This window comes from Harpia harpyja, chromosome 3 (assembly GCF_026419915.1).
Source record: "Harpia harpyja isolate bHarHar1 chromosome 3, bHarHar1 primary haplotype, whole genome shotgun sequence".
Classification (NCBI taxonomy): Eukaryota; Metazoa; Chordata; class Aves; order Accipitriformes; family Accipitridae; genus Harpia; species Harpia harpyja.
Window position 1 is genome coordinate 19674931 of NC_068942.1, and position 9968 is coordinate 19684898.

Sequence of the window (9968 nt, forward strand, 5' to 3'; positions counted from 1 at the left end):
CATCCCATGTAATTATATTCAGATACTTGCTGGATATACAAAACTACATATGATACATAAGCAAATTCATATTAATACAATATTTCAAAAATAATTATTCTTAAAAGCTGGAAATATGTACATCCAAATTCTGGATTATAGATTTTGAATAAAACATGCTTCTAGCTTCCGTGCCAAGTGTTCCACTTTGAGGATTAAAAACAAAAAGAAGAAGAAAAACCTGACATGATTCTAATAACTGAAGCAGCAACATCTTCATTTGTATGTCTGCACAATTAAGACATGAAAGGCTAGGTTCTCTGAAAGAGTAATGGAGTGTGGAAGCTACAAGTTTGATTTTAAACTTCTCAAGCACATGTGTTGGCGGGCAGGGATAAGGGGGAACCGAGAAGAGGCAGAAAAACGTTGGGGTTTGGTTTTTCCTACTTAAGTTACTCCTGTAGGCACACAATGAATCTGGGAATAATTTTTAAAAATAGTTTCTTTCAGTTAAGAAACTCTGCCAAGGACCAGAGCTTATACCTACGAATTCTGCTTCGACTTACTGGTGTGGCATGCTACTTGGTGCAAATATTCATACCACTCTCTTAATTCTGCCATTCACTTTTCACGTTTGGTCCCATCTTGCTTCCAGATAAACAAAGTCTAAAATCCTCATTGAGAAAGGACTAGATACTTTCTGAATAAGCAAGGGAGGCCTAAATGTAGAAACAGTCAACCTGGTCTGACAAGTAGGAAGAACAAGAAGCAGAAGTGAGTTACTCTAAATATTTTTTATTTGAGACCTGTCAAACAAATTCACCCAGGGCACTCTTTGACCAAAACTAAATCCCAAACAGAATACCAAAACTTAAAATTTCGTGAAGCAAGCTGGGATGTGATTGTAATGTAGACTACTTAGAGCTGAATGCTGATTGTTTGGACACAAGAGAGATGTTTAAATTAAGCTACTTCACATTTGTGGTGAGTTTGCACATAGTCTGTTACCACAGCAAAAGTCCTCATCTGCATAGAGAACCAGCTTGTACCATTTATTTAATGGTACAAGGAAAAAGCAGTTAGTCTTCATAGTGGAGGGACACTAACACTGCAGCCCCACGGCCATCTGCGTTAAGAATATATTGTGTTCAACATACCCACTAACGAATCACAGGGGGACAGGGAAAGATTACAACAGTTAAATGACAGATCTCACTGATAACACTAAATTATTCAGGATAAAGGCAAGTGCTGACTGCAAAGAGGTACAGGAGGACTTAATAACACCAAATAACCAGCCAGTAAAACAGATGGCAGAATTCAATACCATTTAAACACAGACTGGTATTCATGGCGGGAAAAACCAGCTCAACTTCATATGCATAATGATGGGGTCTGGATGATTCAGGAATGAGATCTTGGATTTATAGTGGATTGTTCTTATGAAAGCATTAGCACAGTTAAAAAGCAGGGAGAGTGCTAAAAATTATTACTGCAGAGAATACAACTAAAAGCACCTTTATTCAACTGTCTAAAAAGTTCAACTGCATCCTGGAAGTTGTAACTCTGGCCCTCTCTTCTCAGAAAAGATTTAGCAAAACTAGAAAAGTTTCAAGGAAGGGTAACATAAGCCAAAGGCAGGACATAATTAAGTAGAGAAAAATCAGGTTGCAGAAATACTAGAAGGCATCAGATTAAACGAGCAGATCTCAGGCTCAAAACAAGTGAGAAGAAATGCCTCTTCTTCTCATAAAGCAATTTTCAGGCTGGGGTTTTCCTAGCCTTCCTCCTCTGGTTTTCCCAGCCTGTTTCCCACTCACTCATGTTCCTTCCTCATCTTGAGAGAGTCACTGACATGGATGCCTTAAAAAGAGTAAAAGGCATTAAGGGCAATATATGCTATCTGTCCCTGCAAATGAAATGCAGCCTATGTAACAGAGGTGAGAATTAGCCAGACTGACCATGAAAGCGTTCACCTACACTTCCAAACCAGGCTCACCATACCTGCAGGCAGGTGACTTGCTCAGCCGCTGGCCACCAGAACTGAACAAAGTTCAGGCCACCAGAACCTCTGGACAAAGAACGGAAAGATATCTCCCTGGACGGACAGTCCCGTCCTAGTAAGCGAGAGATGACCACCTCTCCCTGCCTTCAAGTTGACTGAAATAATGTGATTCATGAAGATGGCCACACAGAGAAGCAGCTAACTTTAGGCACTGTTTTTCCAAGCTATGTCAAAAGCATCTATATCACTTGGTAAATCTTTGAAAACTCTTTGTGTTATTAGATTTAAATAAATTAGATTTGCTCTTGCTTATTTGGAGGCTAGTAGCAACTAAGGCAGCTAACATCAATGCCCTCTCTTGACTGAGCTGTCCTCGCTCACACCAAATCCAGTTCTGCTTTATCAGGCATACTGGTAACTAAGCTATCCATCTGCAGAGGCGTCTCCACTTGCCCATCAAGACATCAGAGAAAGCGAAATGGATGGCGGCCTCCTCCAGTGCATGCCAGGTCAGGATTTCTTAAACCCGGGCTTCCCCAAACTGATTAAGTGTAATCTTATGGTGAAACAAAAGAATCCAACTTAGCAGCTGATTGTTCATTAATAAAATACTGTACTTGAAATTCATGCTTCAGTTTACACCACACTAGAGTCTCCAGTTCATATTGATAGACTTAAATCATAGCTGCACTAATGCAGGGCAGTCAACCCTATTGAACAGCTGTTCCTGGAGGAACCTAGCACACCTCTGGAAGAAATCATCACACATTAAAACTGGGGCACCATCTCCTGTGCTGAAGCAAATTTATGTCTGTTCAAGGGCTGGAACATGTGATCCTCCACAATCTCTTTTCTGGGAGGGCATCTGACATAATCCTGACAAGTCCAGAGACTGGATTTCAGCATGTCCAAGAGAACCTAAAACTGTGAAAGTTGCAGGCAGCGAACACAGGGGCGGGAGGAAAAACAATTTCCAACTACATCTTGCCTCTGAGTTTTTTCCATGCTACCAAGTTTTTTGGGCAGAGACTCATATTTACCTGTAGGGCACCATATGACAGCACACAAAAATGATAACATGAAACAAGTTAAAGCATAACATTTATTCTTATTCTCACTAGCTTCAGACTCTGAAATGAAAAAACAAGCTGGTCAGCATCTGCTGTGACGTCTGTCTGCAACTCCATCATCCAGCACTCTTCAATGAAAAAACGTACCACTGAAGACAGATACTTCAGCAGTTTTGTTGCCAACAGAAATCTATCCAAAATTCTTGTGCTTCCATACATGCAAATTTTAGATCTTGGGGGCTAGTCAAAGGCTGAACTTACATCACATTATAACAAAAGAGGAAGAATGTAAAGATTTAAGACCAATACCACTTCTATTTAGAGAAAAAAAGAGCACACAGAAAGAGCGTGGCCTGATTTTACACAGAAGCTGCGAAAAGCTATGAAAAAACCCATACTTGCAAGCATTCAGAAGCTGCTGTGAAGTCTGGAAAAAACAAAATGATAAGAAAGTGCTGTACTTTCAAAATCTGGATTTAAACCAGAACAATAATGTCAATGAAAGACTGCAGATGGTAGGCAGATAATTCCACAGCCAGAAGAAACACAACCCCCGTCCCCGCATCCCTAAATCCTCTCAAAAGACTTCAGCCAGACGCAGTCTAATCACAAAAGTGGTCAGAAAGAAAATGAAGGAAAATTACTCATATGTAAGCTTTACAATGTACTAATGAACTGACTTAAGCAATGGGTCTGTCTTGCAGATATTAGTGCAATTATTTGTGACAGTAGTGATATGGTGAAAAGATCACATCCTGCTCAAGACTCTGAACCAGCTGCAATTTCTGCAACTGTAGTACATGTATAGACATCAAACTCCTCATAAAAGTAAAACACACCTAGAATGATTCACTGTGATCACTATTAAGAAGTTACTCAAATATTGAGCTGATAAAAGATTACCATACATTCATGGTGCTTTTTTATTTTATAAAGCTGGCACTTTCCTCAGTGACTGACCCATCTGAGACAACTTAGGGAATTTTGACTTAGAAGTGTATCAGCACAATATAAATAGACTAGCAACAGGTCTTGCCAAGATGTCACTCTGCAGATGCTGTTAAAACCAACAGAAGATATTCCTGACTGGCTTAAAGCAATTGGCATCTCAAACTGGAAAAGAAAACGATCCCACTGCAATGAGGACACAATGAAGATGCACACTCTCATGGAATTCACTTCCATCAAATCCAAATGCATTTTCCATAATGCAAACGAAAATGCTTTCGTCCAGCACCATGCCATGTCACGCACCCAAAAACTTTATCTTCAGTGGCTGACTTCACAAAAACGGATGGTGTTTAGGTGAGGAAGAAGGCAAGTCAGGAGAGAGAAAAGGAAAGTAAGGGATAGACTGTTAGAAGCAGCTTGTTTTAAACCAGGATTTGAAGGAGGTATGATTTCATTATTTGATGAGTACTCCACACATGCATATATGCAACATAAGATAAAAAGCTTAGGCTTCTGACATAGGGCCAAATAACATTTTTCTTCAGGATTAAGGCAAACCCGCTAGGGTGCCCACGCTCAGCACATCATACCCCAGCTACCCCATAACCCCAGTACCCTCCACCTGGCATCCACACCAGATACTTCCAACCACCACTTCCCACAGATGTGCCCAAATCCCATCCCTAATCACAGCCAGCTTCCCCCACAGCCGTGGCTTGGCCGAGATGCAGCTAGGGTTTGGAGGACCTGCAGAGGGTCTGGGGAGTGGGAAGGAGAGAGCCACAGAAGAGCAGGCAGGAACACGTGAGTGCTGGCAGTAAGACAGAGTCTTCCTGTTGATTGCAAAGACCTTGAATTTCATGCCACACAGCAGGATCACTGACAAAGGGTCAAAAGTAAAATGGTGCAAGAACAAGTCAGCAATCTACAGTCCTGCACCATATCGTGAGCTAGCTATGCACTCAATATTGCATCAGAACTACATCACTGGGGCTACCAAGACAACCCCTCCACAACTGGGTAACGCAAGAATTCAAGTTGTTGTACTGTATTGGTTAGGCCACCCAACATAGATTCATTTATCACAACAGGACTGTTGTCACAGGACATCCTCGTCTTTCAATACACCAGATTAACTATTGGTAGTAATGTGCTAGATTTCTTTTAATCTCAGTCCTGTGCAGCTAATGCTTCATTTATCACACACTTCTCAAAAACATATCCTAAAATGACACTTACTCATTTCATCACTGGTTTTTGATAACATTCCTCACCCTGGTATCAAACTACTACACAGCAACAGTATCCTTCCCTGCTTCACTGCCAAGACCTGCACATCTGCAATTGGACCTCAAGGGTTTTCCAGAAAACAAGAAAAATACTTGTATGGCCAAACTAGCACCACCTTGGATACAGAGCATCACTGTATCATGTACAATCATGTCCTCCAGGGAAGCAATACACGGAGAACATCCCAACATGGATGCATTTGAAAGCTATACAACAAATAAGCCAGGAAGTCACACATGTTTATTCCGGCTCTTCCTAACTTTTGAACACCTGCCTTCACAAGCCCAGTAGTCTTTTGAATGGCAGCATGAGATAAACCAAATACAGACAGAAGGAGAAGAAAAAGTTTAGAAAGAAGCCATTACACATAATTCAGTGAAAGGTCACAGCAAGACACAGGGGATTTCAGGATTCCACTTCTCTCACACAACTGTTATCAATATACTGTAACAAACTCTTCTTCAGCAGCACCTGCTAACAGGGAGTGGAGTAATCAAGAGAGAAGTAACTAAGCTCTTCCTAGAGGGTCTTAGTGATGGTATGCAAGAATATTTGCTATTACTGTATTCAGAAATTATTCTGGAGATTTTGTGGGTCAAAATAGCTGGACAGGAGGCAGGGAAGAAAATTAGCCCCTTGCTATACTGTTACAGACTGAGGTCTTTCCAAAGTGCAGCTCTACACCTCCTATTTTTGGTTGGATGATTTTTGAAGAAGTCACATATTTCATTCCTTAATAAACAAAAGGAGCTAAAATGACTTAGTTCAATTTTTTATTTGCCCAAAGCAATTACAATTCATTTGTGTCTTTGACAAATATCTCCCTAGGCCAATCTTGCCAGTGAAATATGGTACCTCATTTGTGGTTTTAAATAAAATACTTCCACTAGTGACATGTTGCACTGATGTATCTCTAAGAAAAGATATGACTATGAGTTCTCTGGAAGTTCATCCAACGTCTTAACTGTTGAGGGAAAAAGAGGAATTGCAAATCTGAAACTAAAGAGAATAAATAAATAAAACATAATTGTCAGATGGTATAATTAATTTAAGAACCTAAAAGTGCTTTACAAACATTCATCGTCACGCCACCCATCCAAATAGATAAATATTGTTAGTCCTATTATACAGATTTAGAGAGTAAGGGGCAGCAAGGTTTTTTTTCTTACATCACAAAATGACTCACTGGGAAAGTCAAGCAGAGGTGAAGCTTAAGACAGATGGAGAAATGCAGCTTGAGGCTCAATCGGTCATTACCATACCCTACAAGCACCTGATTTATTAAGATATCATTGATCTCATCAAGTCCAAGAACATTTTAAATTTGACAATCTGAACTCCAGAACATGCCACCTGTGACAGAGCAGGATGCTAAGCCTGGTGCTGCAACTACATTATATCAGCAAACATTGGAGTGCTATTTGTGGAGCCAGCTTCCCACAGTTTCTGTTCCCCAAAAAAGAAGAGAGCTCTGCAGAAACCTTCAAGAAAAGCACCTGGATGATCAGGAGGTTGATCACTTTATTTTTACCAATCATTTAGGAGGGCAACCAAGTTGGTGAGCGGCCTGGAGCACAAGTCTTATGAAGAGTGGCTGAGGGATCTGGGGCTGTTCAGTCTAGAAAAGAGGAGGCTGAGGGGAGACCTTATCGCTCTCTACAACTACCTGAAAGGGGGTTGTAGTGAGGTGGGTGTTGGTCTCTTCTGTCAGGTGGCTGGAGATGGACAAGAGGAAATGGCCTCAAGTTGAGGCAAGGGAGATTTAGGTTAGATATTAGGAAAAATTTTTTTACTGAGAGGGTTGTCAAACATTGGAATGGGCTGCCCAGGGAAGTGGTTGAGTCACCATCCCTGGAGATATTCAAAAAGCGAGTGGACAGGGTACTCCAGGGCATGGTTAATGGTTGGACTCGATGATCTTGAAGGTCTTTTCCAACCGAAATGATTCTATGATTCTATGATTTACTGATCACTTCATTTCTAGTGTTCAAAGCCAGTCTCCTACCTGAGGTTGATAGCACTGTCTGGGTAAACATCAAGAAGTAGGGGAAAGTGAAAACTTTCCCAACCGAGTACTATCACAAAGCCACTTTTGAATTTTATTACAGTTTCTTTTCAAACAAACAACAGGGAGAGAAGCAATGAGATTACTACTGTTGCAGAATCCCCATCCACTCTCACAGACTAATAGTTCCTCACTGACACAAACAGGAATACATGATCTACATACCAGGCATCTAAACAAGGATTTGTATAGACCTTAACCTCTCACTGAAATCTACAGGCAGGTGCCTAATACTTTTTGTAGCCAGCCAACTGTAGTTTTGGTACATGTAGTGGATGTAACTAGTATTTTCTGCTCAGAAATTATTATGAACTTTTGAATTGGTGTCATTACGCTATGTCTTGTGGTCTGCAATGCAACTGCAGATCTTGCATGTAATCCTACATCTCCAGAAACACTTTGTTTTCCAAGTATCTAGAGAACGAAGATTACACAATACTTGGAACTTGAGCCTGCCAAAATAAGTTGTTATAAAACTAGCTGCGTACCTGGACCCATCATGTTGAAAGCAAGCAAGTTAAGTAAATAACATTCTCCTCAGAATAAGCCATACACTCAAACAGTCCTACTAGAGGATTTGGACTATGCCTAACTAATGCTGCATAAGAATTTAGTCTTTGCTACATTTTTCCATCTTTGAACAGAGACAGATTTACTTATCTTCCCAAGAGATTGCTCCTTTAACACTGGTAGGCCGTTCTAAGTTCATTTAAACAACTCATGGGGGGAAGATTCCCTGATCCACCTGCCAGTAAGACACTTTCTACCCCCCTCAGCGTTTTCCCTGTGAATGAAATATATTCAGTAGCAGGCAACATGTCCTTTTGGTCACGCGTACTGCAGAAATACCAAACGGAAACCCAAATAATCACTTCACACATAATTATAAAAATACGAAGATATTGGTTAAGCCGTTTAAAAAAACAGAGCGCTGTCTACAGCCTATGCTGTAATGCACACAATGCCCCAGGGCATGGTAAGCCCTTTATTAATGCTTGCAATAAAATGAACACTGCAGAACAATTACACACCGTAGCCATGGATTTCTAAAATCAGAGAGCTCTACCAGCAGCCAGTGTATACTCACAAGGTGTTGAGACCTCAGGGGAAGCTGATGTTTGCAGTAAACTGGTGGAAATATTTTCAGTGGAGTTTTCAGGTGATGTCAACAACAGGAAGGATGACTTTGAGCCGGATTTCCATTTCTCCTCAGACACGGCCTTAAAAGTTGGAACATGAGCGTTAAGGCTCCTTGTTGATACCCCCCACACCTGCAATTAAACCCCTGAGTGGGTACAGGTTCCCGTACCTATGCGGCAGCCCGGAGAGTTCGTGTGCGCACGAAAGGGGGCTTCCCTCCCCGGACCCTACGCCGGGGCCGTCATACGGAGACACTTTAATTACTCGGGCACTGAGCACCGATTTTGCAGGGCCCGTACCCAGCTGCAGCCCCGCCACAGCCACGCCACCTCCGCGACTGGCTGTCCGCCGCCCCCCCCCCAAACCCTCCCCCGCCGCCGGCCCCGGCCCGCCGCCGCCCGCCACGGCGCGCTCCCCCGCCTCACCACAGCCACAGGCAAACCCGGCGGGTGGGCGCGGGTCTGCGCCCGGGGGCCCACGCGTGCCGGCGGCGCCCCGCTCACCTGCGCTCCCCCCGCGGCACACGCTCCCCCGTCGGGCGCGGGGCCGGGCACAGCCCCACCGCCTCCAACGGCGCCTCCGCCGCCGGGCTGGGCTGCCCCGGAGGTGGCGCCGCCGCCGCCGCCGTCCCCGCTGCGAGGGCGACACCCAGCGGCCGCGGCGGGCGGGCAGCGCGCCGGCAACCCGCCCCGCCAGCCCGGGCCGCCGCCTCCCCGGCGAGGGGCCGCGACAGGACGGGTCTCCCGGCCCCCGCGCAGCCGTTCCCCACCGAGGGGAAGGGGGAGGGTCGCGCGTGGAGGCGCGGGGCCGCCGTCCTCCCCTACCTGGCACCGGCGCGGGCAGCGGAGCCGACGGCGGGCAGGGGTGGGCTACTGCGGGCGTGGAGGCAGGTCGCGGTCACCAGGCTGGCCTCCAGCCGGGCGAGCTACCCGCCGCTGGCCGCGAAGGCTGGGCTTTGGCCGGAGCGAGGCTCCTGCAGAGCTGGGCGCTCTCCCGAGCCGAAGCGCCTTTGCAACTTGACTGTGGAAGCTCATAAGGATTTGCGTAGGAGCAGAAGCGCTACAGAACCAATTTGGGGGAAGCCGGATGCCCTTCCCTCCAGCAGGGAGCCAGGCAGCGGGCTTTGAAGTCTGGGCTGAGAAGGTCAGAGAGGCCTGACTGGAAAGCTCGCTGGGCCTGCTCACCGCCTCACCCACCGCTTCAGCTACTGCAGCGTCCCAGGGACCTTCGGTTCACCGAAGTGATGTGTACGCGTGGGCAGTTACATGGGCACGCCGGTAATTCACAAACTGGGAGGGAGGCAAGTTAGACGGGACCATCTGCAGACACCAGTACAGGAAAAAGGAGTTTGTGTGAGTAGGCTGAGTAAAATGATAAAAGCAGGATCTGAAGAAGAAGGAGAAAACGGAAAGCAAGCAGCTGTTCCCCGTACAACACTTCATCCCGCAGGCTTTCAAAGGCTGTTCCT

At 44.7% G+C, this 9968-nt stretch overlaps 1 protein-coding gene across 3 annotated transcripts in view; it reads right to left on the reverse strand.

Annotated features, from left to right (window-relative positions):
• Positions 1–9072, reverse strand: part of ANKRD6 (ankyrin repeat domain 6) — a 126210-nt gene extending 117138 nt beyond the window's left edge. For 2 of the 3 annotated variants that reach the window (XM_052781522.1, XM_052781518.1), the window contains exons 1-2: positions 9004–9072; positions 8448–8580 (exon numbers count right to left, since the gene is read on the reverse strand). The gene's annotated coding sequence lies outside the window, so the exon portion shown is untranslated. The other variant, XM_052781519.1, reaches the window with a different exon arrangement.
• Between the last annotated feature and the right edge of the window lie 896 nt (positions 9073–9968).